Source organism: Hakea prostrata, chromosome 1 (assembly GCF_041222555.1).
Source record: "Hakea prostrata isolate BN-2017 chromosome 1, UWA_Hpros_2, whole genome shotgun sequence".
NCBI lineage: Eukaryota > Viridiplantae > Streptophyta > Magnoliopsida > Proteales > Proteaceae > Hakea > Hakea prostrata.
The window spans coordinates 25,088,267-25,101,964 of NC_142600.1; the positions used below are offsets into that span (position 1 = coordinate 25,088,267).

Consider the following 13,698-nt stretch of genomic DNA (forward strand, 5'->3'; position numbering starts at 1 on the left):
AAACAATTGTACAAAAGGAATGAGTTCAAAGGAACTCAGCAAGGCAGTTAATGCATAATACATAAACCATATGATACAAGTCATAACATGATACGAATGATATGAGACAGATGATGCAAATATGATTCTAACTCTTCATATGCTAGTCTCTATGGTAGACATGCTTTAAGTCATAGCACCATACTTCCTTGGGTAGGTCTCAAATCACTCTTCCCTCAAACATCCAGGTATCTTGGGTTCTTCGTTGTGAATTGGGTCCTGCATCCATCTCGGATAATTCCATGGCTGGGGTTTAGGTCACCACTCTCTCACATCACCATTGGTATAAGTATTGACGCATGTCATTGTAAAGCCTAGCCCAATGCAACTAATCTACTCAGTCATACCAAGTCAAATCCGAATACGTCCATTCCTCGCCTCTAGCGATCCTTTCCTGTATCCTTCACACTAGAGTCACGGATATTACTCACCGGACTCATCAACCCCATTGGTCATCTACAAATAGTAGACAGGAAGCTCTCACGTCCTCTCACGGATATGACTCACCGATCTTCGAGCGCCCGTGAGACCAAGTGTAAAACCCAGCCCTAACCTTGACCCGGAAACCTTGTTATTTGTAGGTCCAGTGACCCGAAGTAAAGTAAGAAGTCAGCTATGGGCCATCCCAGTGGTGGACTTGGTGTCTGGCTTTGAATCCATGAAAGTTGATGATGAAGTTCTATTTATGGAAACTGAATCTTGATGAAGATCGGATTAGTTGATGGACTTGGAGTGCTCTCTATCTTGGTTTGAAGGCATTTCTACCTATTAGGTAAGTCACTTGGCATGTGTGCAAAACCCCTTTAGGATTGGATTTGATCTGGGCCTTCAATTCCCTGTTTTGGATTCTTTGTCGGCATTGGTCGTCGATTGGTCGATCGGGCGATCGACCAATCCACTCGACCAATGAGTGCTGTCTTTGGCAATTAGGTTTTTCTTCCTCTATTTAAGTCCAATCTCGAGTCCACTTCGTATTTGCTGCCTCCAAACTCTTTGGAACGGACCAAAGACCTCTGCAAGTCATCTCCCTTGCATCCTTGGTGTTTTCTTGACGGATCTTCGTCGAAACTCTTCCTTTTGCATCAAAAGGTATGTCTACACTCTCTTCTTCTCCTCCATCTTTGTTTTTCTTTCCTTTTTGAGTTGAGACAGTAGAAGAGATGCTGCATTCTCTGTTGCAAACATCTCTAGACTTGTTCTCATGATCATCCTAAGGATCTAATGGCTAGAACAATGATCTTAACCATGATCATTGCAAGCTTTTGAAGGAATCATGATCAAACCATGATCTAATCTTTGTTTAACTTCTTATTTGAATTCTGATCTCCTTGGATCTTCTATTTTGATCATGTGAGTAGTTAATTACTATGTTTTCTTTTCATGATCCATGATCTATCAATCTCTAGTTGTTCTCTTCTACCATACTATGTGTTCTTCATGAATCATGGTAGTTACATATATGGTAGGTTTTATTTCCTTATTTAGATTTATGCTTCTAAGCCTATTTCCTTGAAGATCTAAGTATGTTTTCATGATACCTTTACCTGAAGCAATGATCCATCCCTCCTATTGTTCTTGTCTTTGATTTCTATTTCGAATTCATCAAAATCCATGGTTGATCTAATTATGGTAACTTTTTGTTTCCTAATTTGGATCTTGATGTCTTGTTTGAATTAATGTTTTGAGGTCCCCTATATGTTAGAATACTACTGATGTAGTTTACCCCTTGATTAGTACCCTTTTGAAACACCAAATTCGGATTTCATATCTTAAAACTCTGTTTTTTTTAGGCTATCGTCTCGCATTGGTCGATCGATTGGTCGACTTGGACCAGTCGACCAATCCACTCGACCAATGAGTTCAAGAACTCCAATTGGTCCGTGTTGGATGTTTTGGTATCTTTTCTGTTAGGGATCTTTCCTAATATGTTGTATATACTTGTTTAGGACCTTCTTCTCAAGTTTGCCAAGATCTTACTTGACTTCTTAGGATTCCATTGCGAGTTATAAAAGGTAAGGATGGTTATTTCCTTAATTACATAGATAGCATGAATCTAGTTTCTATATTTGAATATCATTGATATGTTTCCTTAATTAGATTCTTACAACGATATACTACTGTTGCATAACCTTGATTACAATAGCATTGCTTAAATTGATTCATGTATGATTTACTTACCAATTATATACAAAGTGATTGTAATTATTGATTTCTTTCCATATATGAAGTTACCATATATGTGATGATATGAATTGATGCATGTGTATGCTTAAGTATGGTTTGGAAAGGAGAGGTGTCCTTTTGACATTTCTGTCCTTGGACTACTACGGGAATATTATGGGATGTTTCCGGAGATGCCCTCTGGACACCTTCCTAAACTGTTGGATGACATATATAGGATTGTCTAGTAGTGTTTGGCTAGGATGTCCGTTATATGGAGACCCTAATCGGAGGGGTATTGAGACCGAACGACCCGTGGTAGCAATAGGGATTCATGGGCGCTCAAGACCGGTAACCAACCCGTGAGAGGACGTGAGAGCTTCCCGTTTACCATATGTGGATGATCAATAGGGTTGATGAGTCCGTAGTCAGGGACTATGAGGACTCTAGTGTGAAGGATACCGGAAAGGATCGTCAGGGACGAGGAATGGACGTATCTGGATCTGGCTTGATGTAACTAAGTAGAAGACTTGCATTTGGCTAGGTTTTACCCTGACATGCGCCGGTACTTATGCCAAATGGTTGTGAGAGAGTGTGTTGACTTAACCCCCTGCCATGGTTTGTCCTGAGGGATGAAGGACCCATTACCAATCGGCTGCTCAAGACCGGTGAAATGATCCGTGAGAGAATCCAAGATATCTTAAATGGTTGAGGATGTGAGCGGACCTTCCTACAGAAGTACGGTGCTATGACTTAAAGCATGTCTGCCAATAAAGACCAGCATACATAGAGTTAGATTCATTCATTCATTGCTTGTCTCATATCATATTGCATTTATGTTTGTTCTGAAATCCTGCCATTTATGATATTATGGATTTAACTGCCTTACTGAGTTTCTTTGAAACTCATTCCTTTATTGTACAATGTTTGTTAGACTATCCTGCAGGTACTGAATACTATGACGGTCCCTATGAAGAAGCGCAAGGTGAAGAGGCATATCTCCAGGAAGGTGATTGCGGTTACCACAATTACACTGAAGATCCCACGAGTGGTTATGCTCCGTACGATGCTTAGTCCGACCATTGAGTGGAAGCATCCTTGTGCCATTTATGAGATTTACACTTATAAGGATGTTGTCTATAAAGTGGAGAACAATTTAGTTACCCAATGTACTTGCTACTGGGATTAGATTTTGTCTAGTTTATTATCTTTTAGAGCTACTTTTCCGCTGGTTGTAAAGTGGGATTTTTGCCTCACTTTACTTATCTGTTTGATACTCTGATTATATCTATCATTCTGATTTATTTATGATTCATTCTTTCCTTATTGGATTTATGGTTTATCTTCCGCACTTTTATTATGATTGTTCATGATTATGTTATTGTGAATGTGGGAGGCTGATCACTCGATACCTGATCTTCGGGCTGTGGATCACACTCTCAGGTATGCCAGATAGGGTACCGGCTGGGAGGACGTGACACCAAGTCTGGCTATTTGCAACCCTACCAACAATGGGCCCTTTCAGGTATCGTAATATGATCTATGTCCTCTCACGGGTTGGTTACCGGTCTTGAGCGCCCATCAAACCATACTACTACCATAGGTCGTTCGGTCTCAATACCCTTCCAATTCGGGTCTGATATGACAAGGACATCCTAGCCATACATCTAGACAAGTCCTATGTATGTCACCCAATAATTCAGGAAAGCGTCAATGGACACCTTCGGAGAACATCCCATACTATTCCCTCCGATGTCCAAGGACAGAAATGTCAATAAGACATTCCTCAATCCCAAATTATACTTATCCAATCACATTCTCACCCCCTTTCCCCACAAAAAAAAATAATATTTTTTTTTTAAAATTATTATAACAAACCCCATTTTTTAATTTTTTTTTTTAATAAAAATTTTTTAAAAACTTTTTTTAAAGAGGTTTTTTAAACTTTTTTTTTTTAACCCTCCTTTTCCCATTTTTTTTTTGTTTTAATTTCCCATACTTATTTAATTAAAGAGAGTTAATTGAGTATTTTTGTGTATTTTTCAGGAATAAGGAGATTTTGGATATTAGAGATAATATGGAGTAAAGTTGGCAAATATATTAGATATTGGTGGATTTTAAATCATGGCATTCAATCTTGCTGCTCAAGAAATCATGAAAAATGAGATCTTAGCCAAATTGGAAATAGGTGGAGGTCTAAGGAACAAAATTGGTAATAAATCTGAAAATCGGGTAAACAGACCTACCTTCCGTATTTTGGGCATATCTCTCGTATGAGCTTGGATTTCGATGATTCAAGATGCTATGGAACAATATTGAAAATATCTACAACTTTCTAGTTTTGAGTTTTTCCAAATTCCGAAAGAATAAAGGTCAAATCGACGGGTAAAGAGAGGGGATTCATTGTGTGCGGGAGACATAAAAGAGAAGCCAGCCACGAGAGGAAGGGGAAGACGGCGAATGCGGCTCTCATCTCTCCATTGCTGAAGAAGAAGACCACATCTCTCTCTCTCTCTCCTCCCTATGTTTCATCTTTATTTTTCTTATGAACTTTGTGATAATGAGTAGCTAGTTCCTTTTCTTTGGGATGTAGATGAACCATGCTTATTTCATTAATTTGATTGTTCTATCTCTTCTAGTTGATTGTGTTTGAGTTTGGCCAAAGATGTTCTATAGCTCAGCGAACTAAGCGTGCCAAGCTTCCGTGAAGGACGATAGTCTTGCGAAGATAGGGCATATCTAGGAAGACCATCCCTAATTTGCTTTGAAGTGTAGAGTTATATCGGTTAGGGAAAAGCATTGGGGATTCGAAATCCCAAAGATCTTCACATATTCATAGTTTAAGTTTTTGCATTAATTAATAGATTTAGTTTAAATTTAGTTTTGTTAAATTCAATCTTAGTAACTTAGCCTTTTAGTTCCCCATAGTTCGACCCCGTACTTTCTGCTTGCTAGATTAGTATAGGATTTTATTTTTGATTGGTTAGCGACACGATCAAATTTTGGCGCCGTTGCCGGGGAACCAAAGCACGGTTGCTAGGATTGATTTTTGTCAATTAGGCATAATTTTTAGAGTAATTTTAGTGTTTTTAATTTTTTTTTTTTCTTTGCTTATTTAACTAATCTCTTTTTCTTTTGTTTTGTAGGTAACTGCAAGAGTAGCGATTCGATAATTAGTTTAGGTTGTTATCTTTTCTTTCTTAGATATAATTGTATTTAGGACTTTTCAATTGTAATATTTGCATTAGATTGGGTTGTTTAGGTTAATTTTTAAAAATCCCCATCCCTCAGATCCCACATGTGTAACTTTTGTTCGAAAGATCACGTGGATTGCGCTTCAGGTACGTCCTAAACTCTCCCTTTTGCTATAGTTATTTTCTTTTAATTTTACTTATTTAGCTTATTCTTTTTTTTATTCTTCTGTGTGTATGCATGGTCGTCGGTCCCTAAACCCTGAGTTGACTCCACTTGACTTAGAGTTAGAAGAGACTTTGGCCAACCTTAGAAGGCAAAGAACCATGGCAAACTATGAGCCTCCAATGAGGCCCTTGAGTGAGCATTTCATTCCTACGATATATACTCCGGTTTCTTGTATTAAGTTGCCTAACATAGAGGCGGCTCAATATGAGATCAAATCTAGTGTGATTCAAATGCTACCATCTTTTTATGGACTTGCCAATGAAGAGCCTTATAAGCACTTAGATGAGTTTTTAGAGGTGTCATCCACGGTTAAAATTCAAAACCTCTCAGTTGATGCTTTAAGGTTACTTCTTTTCCCATTCTCCCTTAAAGATAAAGCTAAGCATTGGCTTCATTTTTTGGACAATGTTAAAATTTCCACTTGGGTAGAAATGCAACAGGAGTTCCTTAAAAAGTTCTTCCCCATTGGCCGTACCAATAGCATTAGGAGAGCGATAACGAGTTTCTCCCAACAAGAAGGAGAACAATTTCATGAGGCTTGGGAAAGACTAAAAGAATTACCTAGAAAGTGCCCCCACCATGCTATTCCTAAATGGCAATTGGTTCAATGCTTTTATGATGGCCTTAGAGACCGACATAGGCAAATGGTTGATTCTTCTTGTGGTGGGACTTTCATGCACAAGAATGAGAATGAGGCATGGGAACTTTTTGAGACCCTTAGTGAAAACTCCCAACACCATGCTTCAACAGCTAGGACTGAGATTCCATCCATTGGGCAACCAAAGAGGAGCGGTCTCTATGAGATCAATCCTACCATTGAGATGAGCACTAAGGTTGACTTGCTATCAAAGAAATTGGACCATCTCTTGTCATTAGGACAACAAACCCCATCTCCACTTCCTACAAGTTTCTCTCCACCTAATCAGATTGAAGCATGTGCTTTATGTTCTAGCCTATCCCATCATGTCACTGATTGCTATTTGGCTACACAATACCCTGAGTTTGTTAAGGAGCATACACATTTGGCCCAAGGAGTCTCTAAATTTGGCAATGATCCATATTCCAATACCTATAACCCAGGATGGCGAAACCACCCCAATTTTTCATGGCGAAACTCAATGCCCAATCCCTCTAATCAAATACCTTATAGGCCACCTCCATTTAATATGCACCAAAATGCCTATAGGAATGAGCAACCATCATCTCCACAACCCTCACATAATTCATCATTTGAGGATAAGGTACTAAAAGCACTTAGTGGATTAGAGCAAAACACTCAATTGTTGCATTCTCATTCTCAGTCCATTAACAAATTGGAAACTCAACTTGGTCAACTAGCTGATGCCATCAGTAGGAGGGAGGTTGGTCAGTTACCTAGTCAACCAATAGGTAACCCTAATCATCAAATTGGGTCTAGGAAAGAACAAGTCCAAGCAATCTCTGTTGTGACACGCAGTGGGAAGGAATATTATGCACCTTTGCCTACTCCTAAGCCATTGCCCATTGATCTTGAGAGTCGAGAAGAGGTTGATTTGACCCATGAGACTGGCAATGATGCACACAAGCCTAGTAAAGAAACACCACCTGTGAGTATTTCCCATCAATTTCCTTGTAAGGGGTTGCACATTCCGATTGTAGAGGGTCCTACTCCTGAATCTTACACTCCCAAAGCCCCCTTCCCTGAAGCTCTTGAGTCCTCAATTCCAAATTCTATAAAGAATGCATCTTTAAGCCCAAATAGAGATGAAGAGTGCTTTGCAATTAACTTTATTGATGAGGTAGTGGTTGATTATATTCTTATTGATGATCCCCTACAACATTACTTGCCATTTGGGGAATATAACCTAAATATTGAGGAAGTCAACACATTGTTGGACTCTTCCACTTCTTTGGAGCAGTCACCATTCACATTTAGATTTGAGCTTCCACCTCCATTGGCTGCTTCTTACTAAGTCTGGCTGAAGACTCTAAACTTAGCGCTTTATGGGAGGCAACCCATATGTTTAGATATTATTTCTTGTTCTTTTTCCTTTATTTTCTTTGTTTGTTGTTAGGTTTTACTTGTTGCGTGCTCTATCATGAGTTCAAACATCGGGTACACTCTTTCCTCTATTTGCTTCTATTATTTTTTTTGCATGCACTGAGGTCATTGCATAATTTAAGTGTGGGGGGGTGTCAACTCGAGTAAGACTTGTTGATAGTTGGTAGAGCATTGTCACAAAGATAAAAAGTGCCCAATTTTTTCTAGCTTTGGTAAGATAAATGTTTTAATTCCTTGCTTAGATACAAAATGAGAGTTTAAGTGTTTTAGAAATCCCATCTGATGTAATGAACACCCTCTTGAGAGAATAGTAATGGGTTTTACATTTTGAGACCGAGGTTGAATCGGAAAATAGGAATTCCAGGTAGTCCAAAAGGTTTGACCATCTAGTTATCTTGTATTGCCTTGTGCTTATGGTGACAAGTTGAGACCGATTTTAGACTATTTAAATGTGAAGTGAATTGAAGTAAAATGTGAAAAAAAAAAAAAAAAAAATATGCTGAAGTTTAAAGGTTAGACCTCCTTCTTAGTAACCGGGTCTCGGTGTCACCAACATCGTGCCTCGCGTCAAACAGTTGGGGTGTCTTTGGTCCAGTCTTGGCCTGTAGCCTAGTTGGCTTGAGTAAGTAAGTTCGAGGGGTATTCTACACCTAGTCCCTTAAGGCCATCTGGCTTGAGAGCGGCTGACCCAACACTCGTTACATAGGCCATCTAGAAAGCTTAAGAGGCAAGACATTGCACGGACTAGAACTGTGACCATTAAAGAAAGAAGTGAATTAATGTGCTTATAAAGGTGAAATGTCTAAGAAGGTCAATATTGCTTAGATCTTGAGTTCTTGGTATTATTTGGTACCTAGTTTAGTTTTATCTGAGGGTGAACTGGTAGACTAAAGATAAGAAGAGACTTCTCGATTGAATTGTTTGCCTAGAGCTAGACTCAAGAGAGGGTGTAAAGAGCTTAAGTGTGGGGGTGCCTATATTCCCTTCAATCTTTAGTGGAGTGTCTTTGTCTTGGAATCTATCTTTTTACTCTTACTATTGCCAGAATAATTAGAAGAGCACTTAAGAATTTTGTGTGTATATTCTCTGCAAACACTCACGAGACACAACTCGTCCACTAGGGTAACCTAGGGGTTTAAAGGCTTGTTGCACATGCTAAGTGCAACCGTGATTCCTACGAAAGTGAGTTAGGTTTTTCTTTCTTTATTTTCTGTATTACTTTTATTGTTTTGCTCGAGGACTAGCAAACACTCAAGTGTGGGGGTATTTGATAAGCATGCATTTACCATTATTTATTTTATTTAATTCCCCATACTTATTTAATTAAAGAGAGCTAATTGAGTATTTTTGTGTATTTTTCAGGAATAAGGAGATTTTGGATATTAGAGATAATATGGAGTAAAGTTGGCAAATATATTAGATATTGGTGGATTTTAAATCATGGCATTCAATCTTGCTGCTCAAGAAATCATGAAAAGTGAGATCTTAGCCAAATTGGAAATAGGTGGAGGTCTAAGGAACAAAATTGGTAATAAATCTGAAAATCGGGTAAACAGACCTACCTTCAGTATTTTGGGCATATCTCTCTCGTATGAGCTTTGATTTTGATGATTCAAGATGCTATGGAACGATATTGAAAATATCTACAACTTTCTAGTTTTGATTTTTTCCAAAATCCGAAAGCATAAAGGTCAAATCGACGGGTAAAGAGAGGGGATTCATTTTGTGCGGGAGACATAAAAGAGAAGCCAGCCACAGAGAAGAAGGGAAGACGGCGAATGTGGCTCTCATCTCTCTCATTGCTGAAGAAGAAGACCACATCTCTCTCTCTCTCTCCTCCTATGTTTCATCTTTATTTTTCTTATGAACTTTGTAATAATGAGTAGCTAGTTCCTTTTCTTTGGGATGTAGATGAACCATGCTTATTTCATTAATTTGATTGTTCTATCTCTTCTAGTTGATTGTGTTTGAGTTTGGCCAAAGATGTTCTATAGCTCAGCGAACTAAGCGTGCCAAGCTTCTGCGAAGGACGATAGTCTTGCGAAGATAGGGCATATCTAGGAAGACCATCCCTAATTTGCTTTGAAGTGTAAAATTATATCGGTTAGGGAAAAGCATTGGGGATTCGAAATCCCAAAGATCTTCACATATTCACAGTTTAAGTTTTTGCATTAGTTAATAGATTTAGTTTAAATTTAGTTTTGTTAAATTCAATCTTAGTAACTTAGCCTTTTACCCCCCCCCCCCCCCCCCCCCCCCCCTCCCCCCTTATTTTTGTTTTTTTTTTTTTTTTTTTTTCCCCCCCCTCCTTTCTTCTTTTTAAACACCCCCCCTGGCTTTTTTCTCAAAGCAAAGCATATCAAGTTGTCAGTCATCATTGAATAAACACATAGTCCATGTCATATGGGTATACCCGTCCTTACCTTAATCGAATCGGGAATAATAGAAAATACCAATTAGAATAGTCCCCAACTTAGAGCTTGAACCCTAGACAACATATATGCAACATTAGAGAATGAAACAATCAAATCGGAGATCAAACGGAGCGAAACGAGCAAATGTTGAGTTGTTGTTTTCCTTTGGTCGACTGACTGGTCAACTGACCAGTCGACCAAGAGGAACAGTAACGGATAGCATAGGGAAATTGGGCCCGAAACCAATCTTCCGGGTCTCGGATCGATCTGAAACTTGGAGGGAATTGTCACATCCGGCAAAATCCACCCAGGGTATACCCTATCTGGATTACTCAAGGGAGTGATCCACAACTCAAAAGATCAAGTTTAGGAACGATCATATCCACTTAGCACAATAATATAATCAAAAGCAAGAACAAATCTTTGTATTCAAATAATTTAATAAAGAAAGTCAAGAAAGGATCTCAGAAGGATCACAAAAATCATTAGAGTGCGGAAATGATACCAATAAAATAAATAATCAAAATGTGGAATGAAGGGGGGAAAACCCATTCTACAACAACCGCGGAAGGTAGATCGAATAAAAATAAAGGTTACAACCGGTTCCCAAGGTGAAAGGGGAACAAACTAAACTACAGTCTCAACAAATCAAAATAAAAGGGTTAAAAAGAAAATGGGACGATATCCCATCGCTGGCCCACAAGTGTAAATGCCGAACTGCTCCTAACAAATGCCAGCCTCGTACTGATAGTCTTCACCGACGTAGTCACCATGATCAGTTGTGTATGAGTCATCAATTTGGTCTTCATAGTATTGACCATCATAGTCAATAGTAGTATTACCTGCAAATAAGTCTAACAAAAGATGTTGCAAAAAGGAGTGAGTTCAAAAGAACTCAGCAAGGCAGTTATTCCATAATAACACAGATACATGATACAAAACATAGCATGATGCAAGATGATATGAAACAAATGATGTAAGTATGAAACTAACTCTATATATGCTGGTCTCTACGGTAGACATGCTTTAAGTCATAGCACCATACTTCTTTGGGTAGGTCTCAAATCACTCTTCCCTCAAACATCCAGGTATCTTGGGTTCTTCGGTGTGAATTGGGTCCTGCATCCATCTTGGATAATTCCATGGCTGGGGTTTAGGTCACCACTCTCTCACATCACCATTGGTATAAGTATTGGCGCATGTCACGGTAAAGCCTAACCCAATGCAAGTCATCTACTCAGTCATATCATGTCAGATCCAGATACATCCATTCCTCGCCCCGGGCAATCATTTCCGATATCCTTCACACTAGAGTCACGGATATTACTCACCGGACTCATCAACCCTATTGGTCATCCACAAATAGTAGATGAGAAGCTCTCACGTCCTCTCACGGATATGACTCACCAATCTTCGAGCGCCCGTGAGCCCAAGTCTAGCTATTTGCAACCCTACAAATAAATGGCCCCTTTCAGGTATCCGCAATGTGATTTATGTCCTCTCACGGGATGGTTACCGGTCTTGAGCGCCCACAAATGCACACTACTACCACGGGTCGTTCGGTCTCAATGCCCTTCCAATTCGAGTCTGATACGACAGGGACATCCTAGCCATACATCTAGACAACATCCTAGCCATACATCTTGACAAGTCCTATGTATGTCATCCAATAATCCTGGAAAGCGTCGATGGGCATCTTTGGAGAACATCCCATACTATTCCCTCTGATGTCTAAGGACAGAAATGTCAATAGGACATTCCCCAATCCCAAATCATACCTATTCAATCACAGTTCCAATTCCATCATATCATACACAAATGATACATCATCATATAGAAAGACATATCACATCACATGATCAATCATATATGTAATTAACAAGAATGAATAGTCATAATAACCAAAGAATATATATAAACATGTTACTACTGTCTTAAAGTACATACAACAGTCCTATGATGTTAGAAATACAACAATTAAGGTGAATCTACCAAATTTTAAAACATAGAGGCATAATTCACATAATCCATGTAATTATGGTAATAACCGTCCTTACCTTAATCAAGTCGTAACTGATCCCAAAGATCACTTAGAATAGTCCCCAACTTAGTACTTGAACCCTAGACAACATATGTGCAACATTTTTTAGAAGAAAACAATCAAATCAGAGATCAAACGGAGCAAATCGAGCAAGTATAGAGTTGCTGACTTCATCTGCTTGACTGACTGGTCAACTGGTCAATCGACCAAGCAGTCGACCAAGATGAACAGTAACGGGCTGAATAGTGAATATAGCCTGAAACCGATCTTTCGGGGCTCGGATTGATCCGAAACATGGAGGGATTGATAGTAACAGTATAAGAACACTACATAACAAGAATTAGCATAATCCAACTGTCCAATTAGGAATACCCAAATTGAAACTTTAGGTTCTATATGCTAAACATCAAGAATTGAAATGAAATCGATTGCAATAGCAAGGAACATTGGGGAATCAGCTAAAGGAATAATGAGCAATAGATCAGAATCATAAACTAACAATAAATCAGACCTAGCATACTTATACAAATCAGTTTAGGTCAAGAGAACAAGTTGAAATGAAAAGAATCATGGAAATGCAATGCTAAGGATCAAAATGGAAGCATAGCATAGCAAGAATTGAAAGGGGCTAATGTAAATGAAAGGGGAAACACATTAATAGGTGGTTGCAAGGTTGCAGCACCTTATTCATGGTCTCAACAGCAAGAAAAAGAAGAAGAGAGAGTAGATTAGAGAGAGAATGAGAGAAAACATACCTTGTAGAAGAGATTAGAGAAGAGAGACAATGATTCTTGTAGAAGATCATCACCCACCCAAGCCAAGGAGGAGCCTAAGAGGAGCCTTCCCACATCCCAAGAGAGTCCCAATAGTAGAATGGGGTTAAAGCCCTGAAGTCCCCTTTAAAAAGAACCCAAAATGACTAAAAACCCCCAAAATTCTTGGGCCTATAATTCCTTTGGTCGACTGGCTGGTTAACTAGCCTAGTCGACCAAGCAATCGACCAAGCACAGTTCAGCAACTTCGGACAGGGATTCGGAGGGCTATACGGGGTTAAATTGAGTGGGGTTTTCTCCTACAAGTCAATCAAGAAGTCTAGTGTCCAGAAATACCTTCGGATTGAGCATGGGAGTTCATTAGGTCCACCAACTAAGCTCATCATCTTCGGGCTGCAGATTCTAAACAATCAATGACAATGCTTCCAAGTATGGAGCACCATCAACAATATCCATGGGTTTCGGGTCAAATACCATGTCTTCTACAGAGAGGGCCCATAGAGACCTCTTCCTTTGCTTCGGGACATGGATCTACCCTAAGGGAAAGATCTGACATGACTTCCTAAGGCTTTCAAAGATAGTAACACTGAAATCAAGGTCCAACATCCAGGTCGAACATCAAACAAGTCTTTCTTCACCCAAAAACAAATAGGGTGCCCCGGGCTAGGTTTGGGCTAGGTTTCACAGGAATGATCATAGTAGTATAAGAACACTATACAATGAATATTATCATGATCCAATGGTCCAATTAGGAATACCCAAATTGAAACCCTATGTTCTATATGCTAAACATCAAGAATTGAAATGGAA

At 39.1% G+C, this 13,698-nt stretch overlaps 1 non-coding gene across 1 annotated transcript; it reads right to left on the reverse strand.

Annotated features, from left to right (window-relative positions):
- Positions 1-6,098: 6,098 nt before the first annotated feature.
- On the reverse strand, positions 6,099-6,205 carry LOC149028448 (small nucleolar RNA R71). The gene has a single exon (XR_016171315.1). It is a non-coding gene; the product is annotated as a small nucleolar RNA R71 (small nucleolar RNA).
- Positions 6,206-13,698: the final 7,493 nt, after the last annotated feature.